The 18504-nt window shown below is 41.4% G+C and overlaps 2 protein-coding genes across 2 annotated transcripts in view; one reads left to right on the plus strand and one right to left on the minus strand.

Annotated features, from left to right (window-relative positions):
• LOC126379156 (uncharacterized) overlaps window positions 1-18504 on the minus strand; it is a 215904-nt gene that overhangs the window by 135369 nt on the left and 62031 nt on the right. The window lies entirely within an intron of this gene.
• Window positions 4632-18504, plus strand: part of LOC126379184 (extracellular serine/threonine protein kinase four-jointed-like) — a 30519-nt gene continuing 16646 nt past the window's right edge. The window contains exon 1 of the mRNA XM_050027860.1: window positions 4632-4892. The gene's annotated coding sequence lies outside the window, so the exon portion shown is untranslated. The remainder of the gene's footprint in view (window positions 4893-18504) is intronic.

Raw genomic sequence — 18504 nt, forward strand, 5'->3', positions numbered from 1 at the left:
GATCATCTTACTTTCGGACAAGCAGGTGATCAGCCTGTAATGTCCTAACCAAACTAGGGATCACAAGGTAATTTTTGTGGTACGTCCCCATCGGAATTCGAACCCGGGACCTCCGGATCGTGAGGCCAACGCTCAACCACTAGACCACGGTGGTCGTTATTCAGAGAATTTATAACTATTACATGATGACGGCGATCTTCCTGGTGTAATGGTTTCACCATGACAATCTCATTAGAGGACCTGGGTTCGATTCCTGATCGGGATAATTTAGAAAACAACACACACGCCTCTAATCCCCAAAAGGGTGGGCTGTGCTTTTGATACGAAGTCTTCTTCTATCGTGTGGATTGTGAGGTGGATTACTAACCTCATCAACCCTGGTGTCAGGGTTATTACTGAGCCGCCATAGGCCCCTGACATGACTCATGTAACGACTACTAACTTACATCAGTAAGTAATAACCGGGACCAACGGCTAAACGTGCCTTCAGAAGCACGGATCATCTTACTTACGAAGTGATGAAGATGGATATGATGAAACTTATGGTGATAGGTGATACAAAAATCTATATGCTACAAACGGGCGGCCTTATTGCTCAGAAGCAATTTCTTCCAGTCGACCTTAAAAGTCAATTTGGTTAAAAAAAAATAATATTATTTTTGGAAATTTATACGGGCTCCGTGGTTCAGTGGGTGACCGTTGAGCTCACGATCCTGAGGTCTCAGGTTCGACTCCCGATGGGGACATATAAAAAGTAATTTAAGTAAGGATCCGTGCTTCAGAGGGCACGTTAAGTAGTCGGTCTCGACTGCGTATTTAGAAATGCTAGTTGAAAACGCGTCGCAGCTTTTATTTACTTAAGTAAGTATGTAATCGTTACATGAGTTATGTCAGGGGCCTTTGGCGGCTCAGTAGTAACGCTGACACCAGGGTTGAAGAGGTCGGTCATCGACATTAATTACATGTACACCGAAGCACGGAGGAGTTACAAATAGAGGTAGTGAACACATTTTGCTCGAGCTAGAGAACTGTACAGTCACTCACTTGTTGTCGACGTTGAGAAGGTAAAAAAATAAATCCGCCTACTTGAAGGTACAGTCATCGACAAATTTTAAACATAATAAACACAGAATAAGGCCGCTTGACGAATAACGTGGTCTAGTGCTTGAGAGATCCGTAGGTCCCGGGTTCGAATCCCGGTGGGGACATATCACAAAAAAATCACTTTGTAATCCCTAGTTTGGTTAGGACATTACAGGCTGATCACCTGATTGTCCGAAAAGTAAGATGATCCGTGCCTCGGAAGGCACGTTAAGCCGTTGGTCGCGGTTACTACTTAGCGATGTAAGTAAGTAGTCGTTGCATGAGCCATGTCAAGGGCCGTTGGCGGCTCAATAATAACCCTGACACCAGGGTTGATGAAGTTGGTAATTCACCTTAAAACCCACACGATAGAAGAGAAGATAGAATAAGGAATAATACTACGTATAGAACGGCAACTCTCCGCTCCCCACCAGCGGCTGAGCTAGGTTTACCTCACCCCCTCTGGGTCTTACTTTAGTCTTAAACGGCCGTAAGGAGTAAGGGAGAGAGAGCATGGACTATGTCTCGCTCTTACTCACGTGTTAAACGGCAATACAGGGCTCTTCACTTGTTCAGCCTCATAAGTCACATAAAAAAAACTCAATACGTTACTGAACTATAAAGTTATGAAAGTTCATAAATTTTTATTACCTTATTTGACGCGTTGTCCGAGTTGGGACTCAAACCCGGGCCCGTCTAATTAACATCAGCCGTGATGGATCTCACACCTGGACACATAGGGGTGTGTTCAGAATTACTGGGTTTTGTGAAGCAAAATGTTGGAATTTTTTTTTCTTTTTTTTTCTTTTTGTTTCTCTGTTAAAGCTCTCAGTGCTCTATTGACCCCGACGACCCGATACTCCAGCCATGGAGGCGGCCAATCAGCTCGCGACATCAATCACTTCAGAACCCAGAAGACGACCCCGCCGGCGTGGTCTTCTTATACCATGGTTAAACTCACCCAGCTTTTGACACTTTACGCATATTTTTGCAAAATCTACTTAAAATTCTTTCGTAACGTGAACACACCCTAACTCATCAATCACTATCTCGAATTTCCGATTCATTGATATAATTAGATTTGGAAAATAAGTAAAAAAAAATCAAATATGGCGGCGGCTGCCATATTGAGATTTCGGCAAAATTAATGATGTAACTCTGTACGTAAGGAATTTTGACATGTTTTTCTTTTTTTTTTTCATTGTATTTTTCGCAAAATTTTAATGAACTGTTTTGTTACTTAAAATTGAGAACGGATTAAGTTGAGAATGAGTATGTTAATTTATGGTTCTCTATACAAATTGTTGATTAATCATAAAATTAAAAAGAAATCAGTGAAAAAGATTTTTTTAATTTAAGTACATTGCAGAAGGAATGTTCCCAAAGTGGTCACTTCTGTACCCACATGTACTTTGTCGATCACTTCAATTTTTAAGAATAACATAGGAGAATTTATATTTAATTTTATTTCTTATGCAAATAAAATATACTACTTACTCATTGACGTTCTATCAACATTATATATACGTGTCTTCACGCTGTTGCTCTACGGGGGTAGGAGAAAGTTGAAGTGACACAGGATTTTTTATGAATCGTTACATGAGCCATGTCAGGGGCCTTTGGCGACTCAATAGTAACCCTGACACCAGGATTAATGAGGTTGGTATTCCACCTCACAACTCACAGGATGAGAAGAGAAGGTTTGAATTCAAACTTACAAAGCCGAATTCGGAACTGTCGTAAATTGGACGTATAAAGGATATACCCAAACTCAATCTACCGGATTGGGTATGGAGTATACTCCACCACACTGCTTCACTGGGGTTTGGTGGATTTAAGAAATAATAATTGACTAATAAACCCGCAGTGGAGCAGCGTGGTGGATTATGCTCCATACCCCCTCCGGTTGATTGAGGGAAGGCCTGTGCCCAGCAGTGGGACGTATATAAGCTGTTGATTTTAATTATCGTGTGGGTTGTGAGGTGGGTTACCAACCCCATCAACCCTGGTGTCAGGGTTACTATTGAATCGCCGATGGCCTCTGACATGGCTCATGTAACGACTACTTATTACTTTATATTTTTAAATACTTATTTTAAAATGGCATTAACTACTTGGCCGGACAAATTGGGAGCGCTGAGGGCTGTCACACGATAACGAAAACAAACTAGGGATCACAAAGTGATTTGTTCCCACCGGGATACGAACCTGGAACCTCTGGATTTCCGTGGTTGTCGTCGGCGGGAAGTATGGCTTCATATTCGTTTTCAACCACTAACAGCTCTCTACGCTCTCCATTTGTCCGGTCAAGCGGGGTATACCTAATGTTGAAGAGACTCGACATACATAGTTTAACTGCGACGGAGTTATATGAAAAAAAAAATTCAGACAACGTCCATATTACACTATACAAATTTAATATTTAATACAAATTATACAAATTACATACATAAACTCACGCCTATTTCCCACCGGGGTAAGCAGAGACTATGGAATACCATTTGCTTCGATCCTGACACACTATACAAAAAAACACAATATAAATTATTAATTAAATTATATGATGTAAGTAGTGATTATAAATGATTATACATATATACATTACATCCCAATTGGGGTAGTCAGAGGTACATCCATCGCAAGATGAACTAAGTACCCACACCTCACCGAGCTTTCTGTTAGACCAACGTGATAGGTGAGCCGTATCGACTTCTATAATGGTCGAAACAACTGTGTTAGTGAACTGCATTCTGCTTACCCCGGTGGGAAATAGGCGTGAGTTTATGTATGTGTGTATGTAAGTTCTCACTGGGTATACCACTTCCTACTTATATATAAAAAATATAGATAAAAATACATTAAACAGCCTATATACGTCCCACTGCTGGACACAGGCCTCCCCTCAATCAACCGGAGGGGGTATAGAGCATACTCCACCACGCTGCTCCACTGCGGGTTAGTGGAGGTGTTTTGTTACGGGTAATTGCCGGCACCAACAGCTTACCGTGCCCTCCGAAGCACTGAATCGTCTTACTTTTTCTGACGATCAGGTGATTCAAGCCTGCAATGTCCTTATCAAACAAGGGACAGTTTCAGTGATTTTGACAATGTCCCCATCGGGAATCGAACCCCGACCTCCAGTGAGGTAACGCTCTAACCACTAGACCGCGGAGACTGATAGATGAACATAATTAATAACCTTAAATGTCATTAAGTGTAAAAATATAAACTAAAAAACTAAAATGTATATTTAAAACTAATAAAAATAGTCCAAATCAAATACAATAATTTTATAACTCAAAGGTCGTATCAATGAATCACGAAAGGCATATTTCACTGGTGGTATAGCGATCTATAGATCATATAGATCCTTTGGATCGTTCAAAGAAATCATCGGAAAAAAGTCCAAAGAGACAGGGTCCCATAATGCATGCCATTCATTCTATCCCGCTCACTCGCGGAGTTAACTATAGGAGTGAAAGGGACGGATATATGTCTTATTGAAACATACCTGGGGGTTTGAAATCAGTCTGCTTTGGAGCATCGTAGAGTGTAGATGTGTCGATCGATAAAATGAATTAACTAATAATATATAAAACTTGCGTATTTGCAGTGAAAATTTACTTCCCGAAATAGTGGATTTTTAAAAAACTATTCTGTATGGAAAAGTGTCGTTCTAAATACGAATTTGTATGGAAACTGTATGGAGGATAAAATTATAAAAATATTGTGACAGTGCATATGTGATTTGATTAAGTGGCCCTCGAGACATTCTGACGTTTTTTTTTTGATTGGAATTTATCTAAAAGGTTGGTACTTATGTTTGTTTGTCATCTTATTTTTTTTATTTAAGTTTTTACGGTGTTTTTTTAAGAATACGTATAAAGTAGTTTTAAAAAAACTAGGGAAAATATGTTTTTTTTTGACGTGACTTATTGTAGATTAGCCGCGGATGGCATTAACTACTTGGCCGGACAAATGGGGAGCGTTGAGAGCTCTCACCCGGGATATGAAAATACAATGCGTGGTCTAACTTCCCACACTTAGGAATACATTTTTTTACCGGAAGCCTTCAACGTTCACCATAAGTCTGGCCTATTAGATCAAGCCTATTTGTCGTTGGGGTAGGCAGAGTCAACGGATTTACTAATAAATTCAATTGGGGATATTTCAGGCTACTTTCCCCCAATAAATGTAGATTGCGTTGTACAAGTTTTTACGTGATAATTATGTACTTGTTTTCTTATTGCTCGGGGTACAAAAATATTCAAAAATGTAATGTAAAGTAATGAGAATGTAACGACCTCCGCAGTCTAGTAGTTGAGCGTTCGGCTCACGATCCGGAGGTCCCGGGTTCGATTCCCGGTGCGGACATATCACAAAAATTACTTTCTGGTCCCTAGTTTAGTTAGGACATTACTGACTGATCATCAGATTGTCCGAAAGTAAGATGATCCGTGCTTAGGAAGGGACGTTAAGCCGTTAGTCCCGGTTACTACTTACTGATGTAAATAAGTAGTCGTTACATGAGCCATGTCAGGGGTCTTTGGCGGCTCAATGGTAACCCTGACACCAGGGTTGATGTGGTTGGTAATCCACCTCACAACCCACACGATAAAAAGAAGAATACTAATATCCAAAAAGACGAACTATCTAATCCGCGGAGAGTAGTTAAACAGAAAATTTGCAAGAAAGGTTATTATAAGGTTAGCGATTATTTAGAAGATATGAATGCATGGGATTAACTGTCTAGAGAACTGATATTAGGCAGCTAAATTACTCAATTGTATACCAATATTTTATGTTTATTTTTATTTTTTTAAAGAACGTCTAGGGCCCTTTGCCGAGGTTTTTCTTGCAGCTTCTTTTCCCCGGCTATACAAGTTGTGAGAAGCTGCAGTAGTTTTAGGCGGATGAGACGTGCGTTATGTAAAAATTGACGATTCAAAGTGTAACTATGTAACCTACTGAGTAAAGATATTTTTCAATTTGAATATTCTTTATTCTATCAAATTTTATGCGTCAAATTTATCTTCGGTCGTTATAAAAGCCGCTACAACATTGTCTTTATAGTGTTGGCTTCCTGTCCCTGACCCTGGAGACGTGTCCCGATTTTCAGTAGTGTTGAAGATCCTTATAGACGGCGATACGGCTCACCTATCACGTTGGTCTAACAGAACGCTCGGTGAGGTGTGGGTACTTAGTTCATCTTGCGATGGATGTACCTCTGACTACCCCAATTGGGATATAGTCGTGATCTCATGTTAGGTTTAGAAGATATCCGTGGTCGTATGCCAATCTGACTTGACTTGGGTCATAAGGTCAGAAATCAGAATCAGAATTATTTCATCATCATCTTCAATTTAAGAGCCACGCTCTTGTCGGTGCAGCATTTTCCATGCTACTTTTTTAGGGAAAAATAGGGCAGTGGTTTCCCTCTTGCCTTCCGCCCCGCAATTTAGAATTATTTATCCAACGTAATTATCATAGATAAACTTGTTGAAGGACAATTTAACATATTTGAATCTACGTCATTTCGCAACGTGTTATGGTTGAGGAGAAGAAATGACAAGAAACTGCAACAGCAACACATCTTTTAAATCAATGAGGGTACACATTACAAATTATTTAATAACTAGAGGAACACATTTAACACCATGCATTTTTATCATTTAGCTAATCATTAATCTTAATAAGCTGATTCAAAATTCAAAATATTGTCTGGTATTCTGTTGTAAAAACGTATACATAACCCCTAAAAAGATGAATTTAATCTACTTACTTTATTTCTAGAAGTTACGATAGTAATTTTATTAATAATGTCTATCCCATATATTTTTATCAATGTCACTGTCGATTGACATAATCGTTTGCAACTTGGCTAAAGCCAATGTTGTCTTTAATTTTTGTACCGGATGAGAGCGCTTCCCATTTGTCCGGCCTAGTAGTATAATATGCTATCTGAGGAAAACCTACTTATAAGTCACGTCAAAGAAATCTATCCGTCAAAGCCTACTATAAAGGGTCGGTTAACGTGCAGACCCGGCGAGTCCCGTCGAACTCTCGAGACATGATATCTTTTCTCATCTCGAACCGAGCTTGTTTTCTCGAGACTTTTCGGGTTCGAGACTTTTCTAGTTCGAGACTTTTAGAGTTCGAGACTTTTATAGTTCGAGACTTTTCTAGTTTGAGACTTTTCGAGTTTGATATTTTTTGTTTTCGGGAATTATCGAGACTCTAGTCCCGCCTTACCGTTCTGTCCCGCTTTTATAGGCACGTCTCAGCTACATAGTCTAGCAACATTGTTTTCTAACTACCGCCGTTGTCTTATCCAGTAGGGATTATTAATGTGATGTCCATTGTCGTTATAAAATACATAAAAACAGGAATTTATCTCCACCCGGCTAGGAGAGAAGATATAAGATAGAGAGTCATCCCCGCGGTGCAGTGGCAGTGGCAGTAACAGCCTCCGTGGTCTAGTGGTTAGAGCGTTAGGCTCACGATCCGGAGGTCCGGGTTCGATTCCCGATGGGGACATTGTCGAAATTACTTTGTGACACTCCTTTGTTTGGTAAGGACTTTTCAGGCTTGAATCACCTGATTGTCCGAAAAAGTAAGATGATTCCGTGCTTCGGAGGCTGTGCACGTTAGGCTGTTGGTCCCGGCTATTAGCCGTAAAAACACCTCCACCAACCCGCATTGGAGCAGCGTGGTGGAGTATGCTCCATACCCCCCCGGTTGATTGAGGGGAGGCCTGTGCCCAGCAGTGGGACGTATTTACAAACAGACAACACTCCGCTCGGAAATAGTTTAGACTTGAATCGTACGGGCGTCAGACGTTACACACACATGCGCGTGTACGATAACGTCAATGTGTAGTGTCTGTGTAAAACGAGGTTTAATGTATGAAGTGTCCGGGGTGTGGCAGTGGATAAGCGTTGCACTCACGATCAGGAGAGATTCGATACCCGGAAAAAAATTAAAATTGCCCTTTAGATAAATTAATAACTAATTGGTAATGCAACCGGTGTTAGTCGACTTTGATAAAAGTCGAGACAATAAGAAGATTCTTCTATCGTGTGTGTTGTGAGGAGAATGACTGACCAGGTTGAGACCAAATACTACTAGATTAGGTAATTTATCAACTATATGGTACAGGTATTTTATCGAGGCCTTTGTAATGTGGTGTTGGAGGAGGATGGAAAGAATAAGTTGGACAGAAAGGGTTACAAATGAGGAAGTGCTCGTAAGAGTAAGGGAAAAGAGACAAATACTGAGAATTATTGAGGACAGAAGAGGCAAGATGATTGGACACCTAATAAGACACGACGAATTTATTAAAAACATCATAGAAGGAAAGCTAGAAGGCAAGAGAGGAAGGGGAAGACCAAGAAGAGCTACATGGAACAGATTAAAGAAAAGGTTAACGTCGTGTCTTATAGGGAAGTCAAGGAATTGGCCTTTGATAGACTGGAATGGAAAATGCTACACCGACAAGAGCGTGGCTCTTAAATTGATGATGATGATGAGGTATTTTATTGTGAGAATTATTGCTAATATTATATTTGTATATTGGCGTGAAGACACGGTGGTGACAATTGTTGCGTGTCGTAAAAAAACCTGTTGTTTGATCGTTAATAGGGATGTGTTCAGCACTGGCGGCACGGGTAATCGCGACGCGCGCGACTCGTACTTATCGCAAGGCGGAGTCGTGCCGCGGGCGCAGAACAGGGTGGTTAGAGAAGCTGCAAATAAATAATCTTTTAGAAGTACTTTTTCTCTTTTTTTATACTTCTTCTATCGTGTGGGTTATGACGTGAATTACCAACCTTATCAGTCAGAGTTATTATTGAGCCGCCAAAGGCCCCTGACTGTGGCTCATGTAACGACTACTTATTTACATCAGTAAGGCTTAACGTGCCTTCCGAAGCACGGATCATCTTACTTTCAGACAATCAGGTGATCAGCCTGTAATGTCCTAACCAAAATAGGGATGACAAAGTGATTTATAAGTGTAGTTTATACTGGGTGTTAGTGACATCGTAACGAATACTGAGAGGGATGATTCAGACCATGATTCTGAGTTAATATCTCGTGGAATTTTCCGTCGCAAAATTCATGAAATTTTGAGTTTTGTTTTTAATTATTTTCAATTCCATATTGTGTTTTAAGCTGCATAGAACCCAAATTTCAATAAAAAAAACAATAATGAGAAATTTTCGAAAATCTTCAATGTAATGGAGACTACAATTTTGCGGTAAGTACCCATAATCAGCTGCTCGAACGGGTTAACGGCCACACGCACCGCGCGCCGCGCGCCCCGCTCCGTACAACCCACTCCGCACGCCCCGCTCCGCACGCCCGCGGCAGCGCGGCGGCGGCGGCGGCGGCGCGGCCTACAAAGTAGGCACTACTAACCGCTCCTATTTCTTTCTCTGTCTAACGTAAATTATAAATTTATTTTATTCTTATTCTTAATATAATAGGTATGTATGTAGGTATAGTATATTTTATATGTGTATATATTTATAGAGGCTTAGGCATATGTTTGTGTATATATATATTTTTAAACGGTTTTATATGTAGATATAATTATTATAATGTATTTAATATATTGCACCTCTTTTTATTCTTCCGCAGTTACTCTAATACTACCTCTGGGTTGGCTGGAAGAGATCTCTCTTAGAGATAAGTCCACCCTTGTAAACGTCCATTTCTTGTTTGTGATGTAACTAGTTGTTAAGTGCAATAAAGTATATTAAATGGACGGATAATCAATCGACAGGCATAAAATTTATGGAATACACGTCAATTTTAAGCAGAAATCTAAAACAACCGACAGAATTAAGTTGACAGCACACGTCAAACGGTTTGCATACCAGCGAGATACCTTTTTGATTCGGTCGGGTTATTCATTCATTTACTCATAGGAATCGGGGCCATTATCTACCTAAAACAGTTGAAACAGTAAATAATTGTATTCTTTGTTGTCATTAGAATAACTAACAACCAACGTTAACACAACCACCACAGATTAGGTAATTAGTTACCTACTACGTCAACCATAAAAACAACCAACCACCAACTTAGTATGTAAGTACCTACGCAAAACCTCGCTACACAAAAATCGAGCGAGATCGCGTCTAGAATTGGGCGGACACTCCGCCAGAGTGTTGCCTATCGATATTCTATCGATAGGTACCTAGTTAAAAAAAAAAACAATAGTAGGGTACCTATCGATAGATCTTTTAGATCAATACCTACCATTATTGTTACAAAACAAGACTATCGACTATCGCTAGTATCGATCTAAATGTACTATCACTACTTTCGATAGTTTAGACAATTTTCAAGTTCAACAATTGATAATCTACCTATCGATAGTTCGGCAACTCCGCCGCGTAGGCAATGTCGGCATGTTCAAAGAAAAAAATTGTCCGAGAGGAGTGATCTTATTTTTCTTGTTACATGTTGGTACCGAGGTACTAAGTACTAAGTTATTCGTGGTTTTAAATCTCATTGTTAAATCATCAGTAAAGAACTAATTAAACCTATCCTGTTCTGTGTACAACATTCATGTAACGGCTACGTACTTACATAAGTACCTAGTAGACGGGAGCAACGGCTTAACGTGCCTTCCGAAGCACGGATCATTTCACTTTCGGACAATCAGGTGATCAGCCTGTAACGTCCTAACCAACGGCCTTATAAACAGATTTTTGTGATATGTCCCCACCGGAATACGAACCCGGACCCTGTGCATCATGAGCCCATCGCTCAACCACTGGACCACATAGGCCAAGAAGGTTCTAAGACATAATTAAAGGATCCTGGGACGCAAGACCTCCGAGTTAGGGCTTGTTTGATCTGTCTTGATGAATACTCGGACGTGAATAGCCGCACGGATCAAGGGCAACGCGCGCCAATAAAGTATGCATTACGAACAGATACTATTTCTTTTGAGATGATAGGTATCAATTGGAATTTCCTGTCGCAAAATTCATAAAAAAATAGGTTTTTTTAATATTTTTCAGTCCCATATTGTGTTTTAAGCTGCATAGAACCCACATTTAAAATAAACAAATAAAAATTACTAATTATTAAATTTTATCAATGTCATCAATAAATAATAACTACAACTTCAGTTATGCACAGCCGCACAGGTGAATAGCCGGCGCACGGGTCAAGGGCAACGCGCGCCAATAAAGTAGGCATTACAAACAGATACTATTTCTTTCTCTGTCACTTGCACCATAAACATACTTCTCTCTCTCTCTCTAGTCGTCGGCTCGACTCGGCCGCGGCCGGCGCGTCGTCGGCGCCCTTAGTCGGCGCCTTTGATGCTTTGCGCTAACGCCGCGCGGCCGCCGCGCGCTTCCGCTCAGTCGAATACTAAGCTTGACCCGAATCGCGTGATGTTTTTCGAGGATATTTTTTTCGTGGTTGTGAGTGTTTTGTGTTTGTTTTATTCTGTAAATGAGTAGTGTCGACTATGATGATGGATCATAGACCATTTACTGCGCAAAAGTATGGAAGATTGTTGATGTTTTATTAAAGAGCAAGGTGTTGTGTTTGTGAGTGCGTGTGATACCTACCTACCGCGGAGGAAACGCGATGTTGCATACCTACGTGACGTGATATGTTCTAGGGTAGGTACCTACCTAGGTACTTCATCCGAAGGAATAACAATTAAGGTAAGAGTAGGGTTTTTATAGTTAATAAGTTAGGAACATTTTAATAACTGGTAGGTAGGTACCATGTGTGAAAAATCGTGGCAGTAAGTGTTCTACTTCAACAAACAACATTTTTAAACGTTGAACCACTAAGCATCTAAATACAAGAGAATGAAAACTCCTACCTAGATATCAACATCGTATCACGCACGCGTAACGTAGCTGCGCGTAAGTTTAGCGTCTGTGTGGCGCGTTGTTCGACTTACATTGCGGCACAGTAAAAATTGAAAATCTTAATTAAACATTTGCGACAAGAAAAACACCCACCATCGTTTTTAGTACAATAAAATAGGCGTTCCATTTTTTTTTTCGTTACGATGTCACTAACACCCTGTATATATTTTATATTTTTTAAAGTAGCAGCTACTCCTCCTTAGTATTAACACGTGTTACTTTTAAGCGTATTAGGTACGTCACTACGGCCCATCGTTAATTTAACAACATTATTAGCGATGATGTTATCTGCTTTGAACACGCGTTATTTAATTATAATTAATTAATTCTAATTTGTGATGCAAGAGGCAGCAATAGATAGGAATACCATAGATATGTGTTCCATAGTACTCACGCTTGCAATCGCTAATGGGGTGGGCAGAGCCAACAGACAAGCTCTCCTGCTGTTTTTTTGTTTGACGTGACTTATTGTAGATTTGCCGCAGATGGCATTAACTACTTGGCCGGACAAATGGGGAGCGCTGAAGGCTCTCACCCGGTACAACGTTTAAGACAACAGGCCTGAGGGTGCCCAGTTGGGCGCGAACCTCGGCTCAGGGCGTCGTCTGAGAGGGAAAATATTTGAAAGAATTAACCGACCTAAGTGAGTCGATAGCAGTGTTCCTCCGGTTAGGGTTAATAACAGAAATAATTCGGTTATTAACCGAAATAAATATGTGTTAACAGTACAGGCGTATACCGAAACATTTCGGTATTCTTTATCAAGGGGGTTAATGCGAACACTGTTAACAGAAATTAAAGGTTAACAGGAATGATAGGTTAACCGCTTTACAAACGGTTATTTTTGCATGTTGCCATTCCGTCGTGCGAAACGAATGCTGGCAACGCTGCGCCAAGTAACCTGCAGGCACTTGTCGGCGTCGTTTAATCGTTCCACGCGCTTTGTTTTTTACTATTTCGACGTTTACTTTTTAACCAGCGACGCTACGCGGAAAGGTCGTAACGTAGTTGCAGAACGCATGATCCGATTTGGTTACGTTTTTTTTTGTTTGATAGGTGATAATTACGGAAAGATCCAGGGTCTGATGATGACCAGGTTATATTATATAGCTACAAACCCATGTACCTATTGACTGACTGACATAGTTGTTCTCCCAGAAGGAGTGTCGGGGGGTGAAAATGATGTATGGGGGGTGTGATCCAAATCTTCCGGTGAGTATGGGAAAACTTCCAGATCTTGGAAAACTGCTCCGCATCAGGGAGACGCCCTACAGTCTGGCGAAACTATCACACCTGGATCGATCCTTTTTTCACAATACCTACTTAATCTTGGTCAAATTCTATCGTGGGTGAAAAAAAAAAAAACAAAATGGCGGAAAAACAAGATGGCCGCCATACAAAAGTTTGTTTTTCCAGAAAATGTCCCGGAGGTAAAACTGATGTATGGGAATGTAATCGGAGTGTCTTGTCGAGTACGGAAAAGTTTCTCAATCTTCGAAAGCTGCTCCGCATCAGGGAGACACCCTACGGCCTGGCAAATCTATCGCACCTGGAACGATTCTTTTTTCACGAAACCTACTTAATTGTTGGTCAAATCCAATCGCCAGTGACAAAAAAAAACAAAATGGCGGAAAAACAAGATGGCCGCCATACAAAATTTTGTTTTTCCAGAAAATGTCGCAGAGTTAAAATTGATGTATAGGGGTGTGATCGGAACGTCATCTTGGAAAACTGCTCCGCATCAGGGAGACACCCTACGGCCTGGCAAAACTATAGCACCTAGAACTGTTTTGATTTCACGAGACCTATTTTAGTCTTGGTCAAATTCTATCGCGGTAAAAAAATGGCGGGAAAACAAGACACGCGAGCAGCTTGCTGCGAGCGAACCACGCGACATCTAGTTATTATATATACTCGACAAAAAAATTACGCAAGATCGCCGAGTTTGAGTTTGTTTGACTTGTCTTGATGAACACTCTGACCCTAGGTGGTTGTTGGTGGTTGATACTCAGGGTGTGATGATAACCAGGTGGTTATAAGGATAGGAGCTCGATATTAAAATAACGCTAGACCTCCGAGTTTGGGCTTGTTTGATTTGTCTTGATGAGCCTTCTAGCTATACTTGGCTTTGGTGGTTGGTATTCAGCGTCTGATGATGACCAGGTGGTCATAAGTTAGGAAATCGATATTATAATAACGCGTAACCTTCGAGTTTGGGCTTGTTTGAATTGTCTTGATGACAACTTTATTGGTGGTTGGTATTTAGGATTGGATGATAACCAAAAGGTAGGAACTCGAAATTTAAATGACGCAAGACCTCCAAGTTTGGGTTTGTTTGATTTGTCTTGATGAGAACTCTGACTCTAGGTGGTTGTTGCTGGTTGATACTCAGGGTGTGATGATGACCAGGTGGTCATTTGTATTGTCAACTTAGAAACTCGATGTTAAAATAATTTGCCTTGACGAGCATTCTAGCTCTGGTTAGTATTCAAGATCTGATGGTAACCAGATGGTTATAGGAACTCCATTTTAAAATGACGCAAGATGTGGTTACTAGTATGAAGTCGGAAGGTAGTCGTCATGGAATCTAGACAATATAATAACGCTCTCTAACTCACTTGTTTGAGTGATCTTGAATATTACTCTGATCTGAGATGGAATTGGGATGCATCTTAATATGTAGCCATAGGATGAAGTCCGTATCGCATGGTTTAGGCGTATGGTACGTTACGGTTTTGTATGATGCGTATATTAATTTAAAGACTTGAATCGAGTCTATTTTTTAGTCGAGGAATCGACTGGATTCGACTAGAATCGATTAAAATGGACTGGATTTGACAAGCACCTAGAATCGTCACAATCAGCTTGAATGGACTTAAACTGACACAAATGACTTGAATCCACTCCACTAGACTGGATTCCACAAAATCGCCTGGAAACGACTGAAATCGACAGTTTTTTATTAATAATATAGGCTCACGTTTGACCGCGTTTGAAAACCGCGTCAGTCTCACCTGGTGGTATGGGACGATGTGGTCTAGGGTGAATCACGCTTACCTAGTAAATGCCTATTCACCCTAGCCTTGAAGAATGCCAAATTATAACGAGTTGGAAATGCAGACGACAGTTCCAGTCCTTTGCTATTCGCATCAAAAAGGAAGAGGCAAAACGTTTAGTGCGGATTGGTGGTATATCAACAACATGAAATGTCTGCCGACGACTAGTTGTTCGAAGATGGAATAGTGTGGGTGGAATTAACTCATGAAGTTCCTGCACACACTGAACCGCACACCGAAGTGTATCCTATAAAAAACCGCTACCCTTCGTCTGTGTTTTAGACTTTGGAGTCGAGTCTTCACTAACGACTCATTGTCTACGAGCTTTAATGCTCAACGCTCCACCAAGTCGAGAGCGGCCAACCGAGAGCTGGCAGAGCCTTGCCAAAGGTGACAGCAGTACTCCATACAACAACGAACCTGTGCTGTGTATAGATCGAGCAACTGCTCTGAGGGGAAGTATCATCTGACTTTAGAAAGGATGTCTGATTTTTGGCTGCAATTTTGTTATCGACTCGGTGTAGCAGCCGAAGTTTAGGTTGGCAATTAGGTCCATACCATAGAGCTCGAGATAGTTGGTAATTGACGTAGATATTAGTGATGGTGTAACGAATGTAAATTTTTAGACATTCGCGAATGCGTATACGAATATCTGCAAAAAATATTCGCGAATGCTAATATTCGTTAAGTACATCACTAATGGGTACACTCCGGAACATTGGAGCCAGATTCGTTTCGCGGTGAACAGACATGCCTGGGTTTTGGAAGCGTTGAATTCGACCAAGTTGTTGTCACCCCGTTCTGAGACGGACTTAAGGGTCAAATTCACACGATTCATAAGATTCTGATAACAAGTTCTGATAACGCTGACATCCCTGGTGCTTGTTCTCCGTCACTGTGCTATCGTCTGCATACCCATAGGACATAAATCAGCAGATAATTGATCTGGAGCAGGAAGATAGTGGGAGAGAGAACAGATCCCTGAGGAACTCCGGCACTAATACCATGTAAATCAGACGAGCACCCATCGACGACTTCCCAAATCCGTCTATTCCTCCGGAAGTCAGATATCCAATTACACAGGCTAGAAGGGATCCCATATGCCGGAAGCTTTCCAATAAGCCTATGGCTATATTTCCAATAAGACTCTCCCAAACCCTATCAAAAACCTTTGTGATATCAAAGGACACGGCAAGAGCCTCGCAAGTGTGTAGCGTACACAAGAATTCGCCAGTTGACCTATTACGGTGGAAACCAAATTGGCGGTCACTAAATAGATCGTTGGTGAAGGTACGCTAGAAGGGAATTGTTCAAGTTCGCTGAAATGGGGCGGTAGTTAGCAGGGTCGGCACGGCACGACTACCTTTTTTGGACACAGGCTGCACATAGGCAAGCTTACATGGGTTCGGGACTAGTCCTGAACCCAAAGAGAGCCGGTAGAGCCGTGTCAGTACTGGAGACGACTCAAGTGCACAGTTCTGCTGTACGATTGCTGGAATGCCATCTGGACCACGGAACTCATTCACGTCTAGAATGTGAAGCATTTTTAGGATCTCATGTTGCCGGATACAGATCTCTGCCATTCTTCTTCTTGTAGTTTCGATGGCATTCAAATTTTTTTCAGCCCAGTATTGCCATTGCCAGATCACAAGGAGGTACACTAGGTGGAATATTGTTCTCAGCATCTAGACGAGAGTCGCAGGTGAGGAGATAAATAAATTTGCCTTCTCGTGCGCGGTATAGGTCAGCGATCCATCAGGTTTCAGCAATGGCGGCAACAACAGACAGCAGAAATTAGCTAGATAAATACCAGTTGGGTACTTAGCCAGTTTCGCACCGATTTGGCCTACTTATATGGTCGAAACGAGCTCCGCGTATTGTCCTCTTGCAAGACTTGGCGGCGTTATTCGGAGTTTTCTTCAGAGTTAGGAGCTTTGCAGGTATATTCTTCACCCCACACCCGGTATGCGAGTCTGCGCAGCTCGTCGGGTCTTCTGAAGAAAAGCATACCTCACTCCAAGGATAGGACGCGAAGAAGTGCCGCATCTCATCCCAGTCTGCTAAATTGTATCGTCATATTCGCCTGGATTCTCTGCGGTTAAGATGGGGGATAGACAGATAGAGATCTCACCAAACAATGGCCGGAAGTTCCTAAAGGAAAGTCACTGATACTTGATATCGGTCCGGATCAGTTGTCGGCAGAAGGTCCAAGTAGTTGGCGGTATGGTTGGCAACGTCAGGTACCCTTGCAGCGCAATTTACCAGCTGTGAGAAACTTAGTGACAAGGCAAAAGCCTGCACCTCTTTGTCAGCCTTTGTCAGCATGGTCGGTCTGCTGGAACGGGTACAAACACTCTTGATGGTAGGCGTTGAAGTCCCTCAGAAGAAAAAGTTGCGTTGAGGGATACTATACTCCGCATTACCAACTCCACTTTGCCAACTCCGATGTGTCATTAAGGTAGGTGAATAACCTGGAATCCAGTCGAGTGAAGTGGAATCTAGCCATCCTTATCGATTCCAATCAATTTTGTAAATTTTACTCGAATCCAGACGATTTTAGCCGATTCCATTAAATTTTGTCGAATATAGCCGATTCTTCAAAAACGCTTGTTTCCCGTTTATACCCATCTTTCTCTTTCCAGCTGAGTTTGTTTTAATATTTTACTCTTCGTTAGTAATAACCTATAAAACCGAGGTTAACCCTTGATATGTGTTAACAGGTTTCAATAGGTTAACAGATTAACGTGTTACCGTAATAAAAGGATACCGATTGAATCTGTTAACCTTTTATATCGGTTAACTTTTTAAATGGGTTTTCCGAACACTGGTCGATAGCGATAAGCGCTGAATGAGGGAAATCGTCGACCACGCCGGCGGGGTCGGGGACCTGAAGTGTTTGGTGTCGCGAGCTGATTGGCTGCCTCTATGGCTAGAGTAATCGGGTCGTCGGGATCGTATATTACGTCCTTCGGACGCCGATACTTTTCGGTACCGTCCCTAAGCGGGATGTATTCGGAAGGTGGGCAAAGCCTATAAATTCTGATTTCTGAACGTAGCCTGGAATGTTCCTCATAGAGGTACCTATGAGTCATAATTATGATTCAAAGCTGCTCAGATAATGTTTAGCAATAGTTTTGACAAATATCTGGTTTTTGAATTGTGCAAGAGATAATTTAATGTTCGGTGAGTCAGACTCAGACGGCCTTCGAGCTCCAGTGGTTGAGCGTTGGACTCACGGAGGCCCCAGGTTCAAATCCCGGTGGGGACATATCACAAAAAATCACTTTGTGGTACCTAGTTTCGTTATGACATTACAGGCAGATCACCTGATTGTCCGAAAGTAAGATGATCCGTGTTAAGCCGTTGGTCCCGTACTATTTATTGGTGTAAGTGAGTAATCGTTACATGGGCCATGTCAGTGGCCTTTGGCGGCTCAATCATAACCCTGACACCAGGGT

Source organism: Pectinophora gossypiella, chromosome 28 (assembly GCF_024362695.1).
Source record: "Pectinophora gossypiella chromosome 28, ilPecGoss1.1, whole genome shotgun sequence".
Classification (NCBI taxonomy): domain Eukaryota; kingdom Metazoa; phylum Arthropoda; class Insecta; order Lepidoptera; family Gelechiidae; genus Pectinophora; species Pectinophora gossypiella.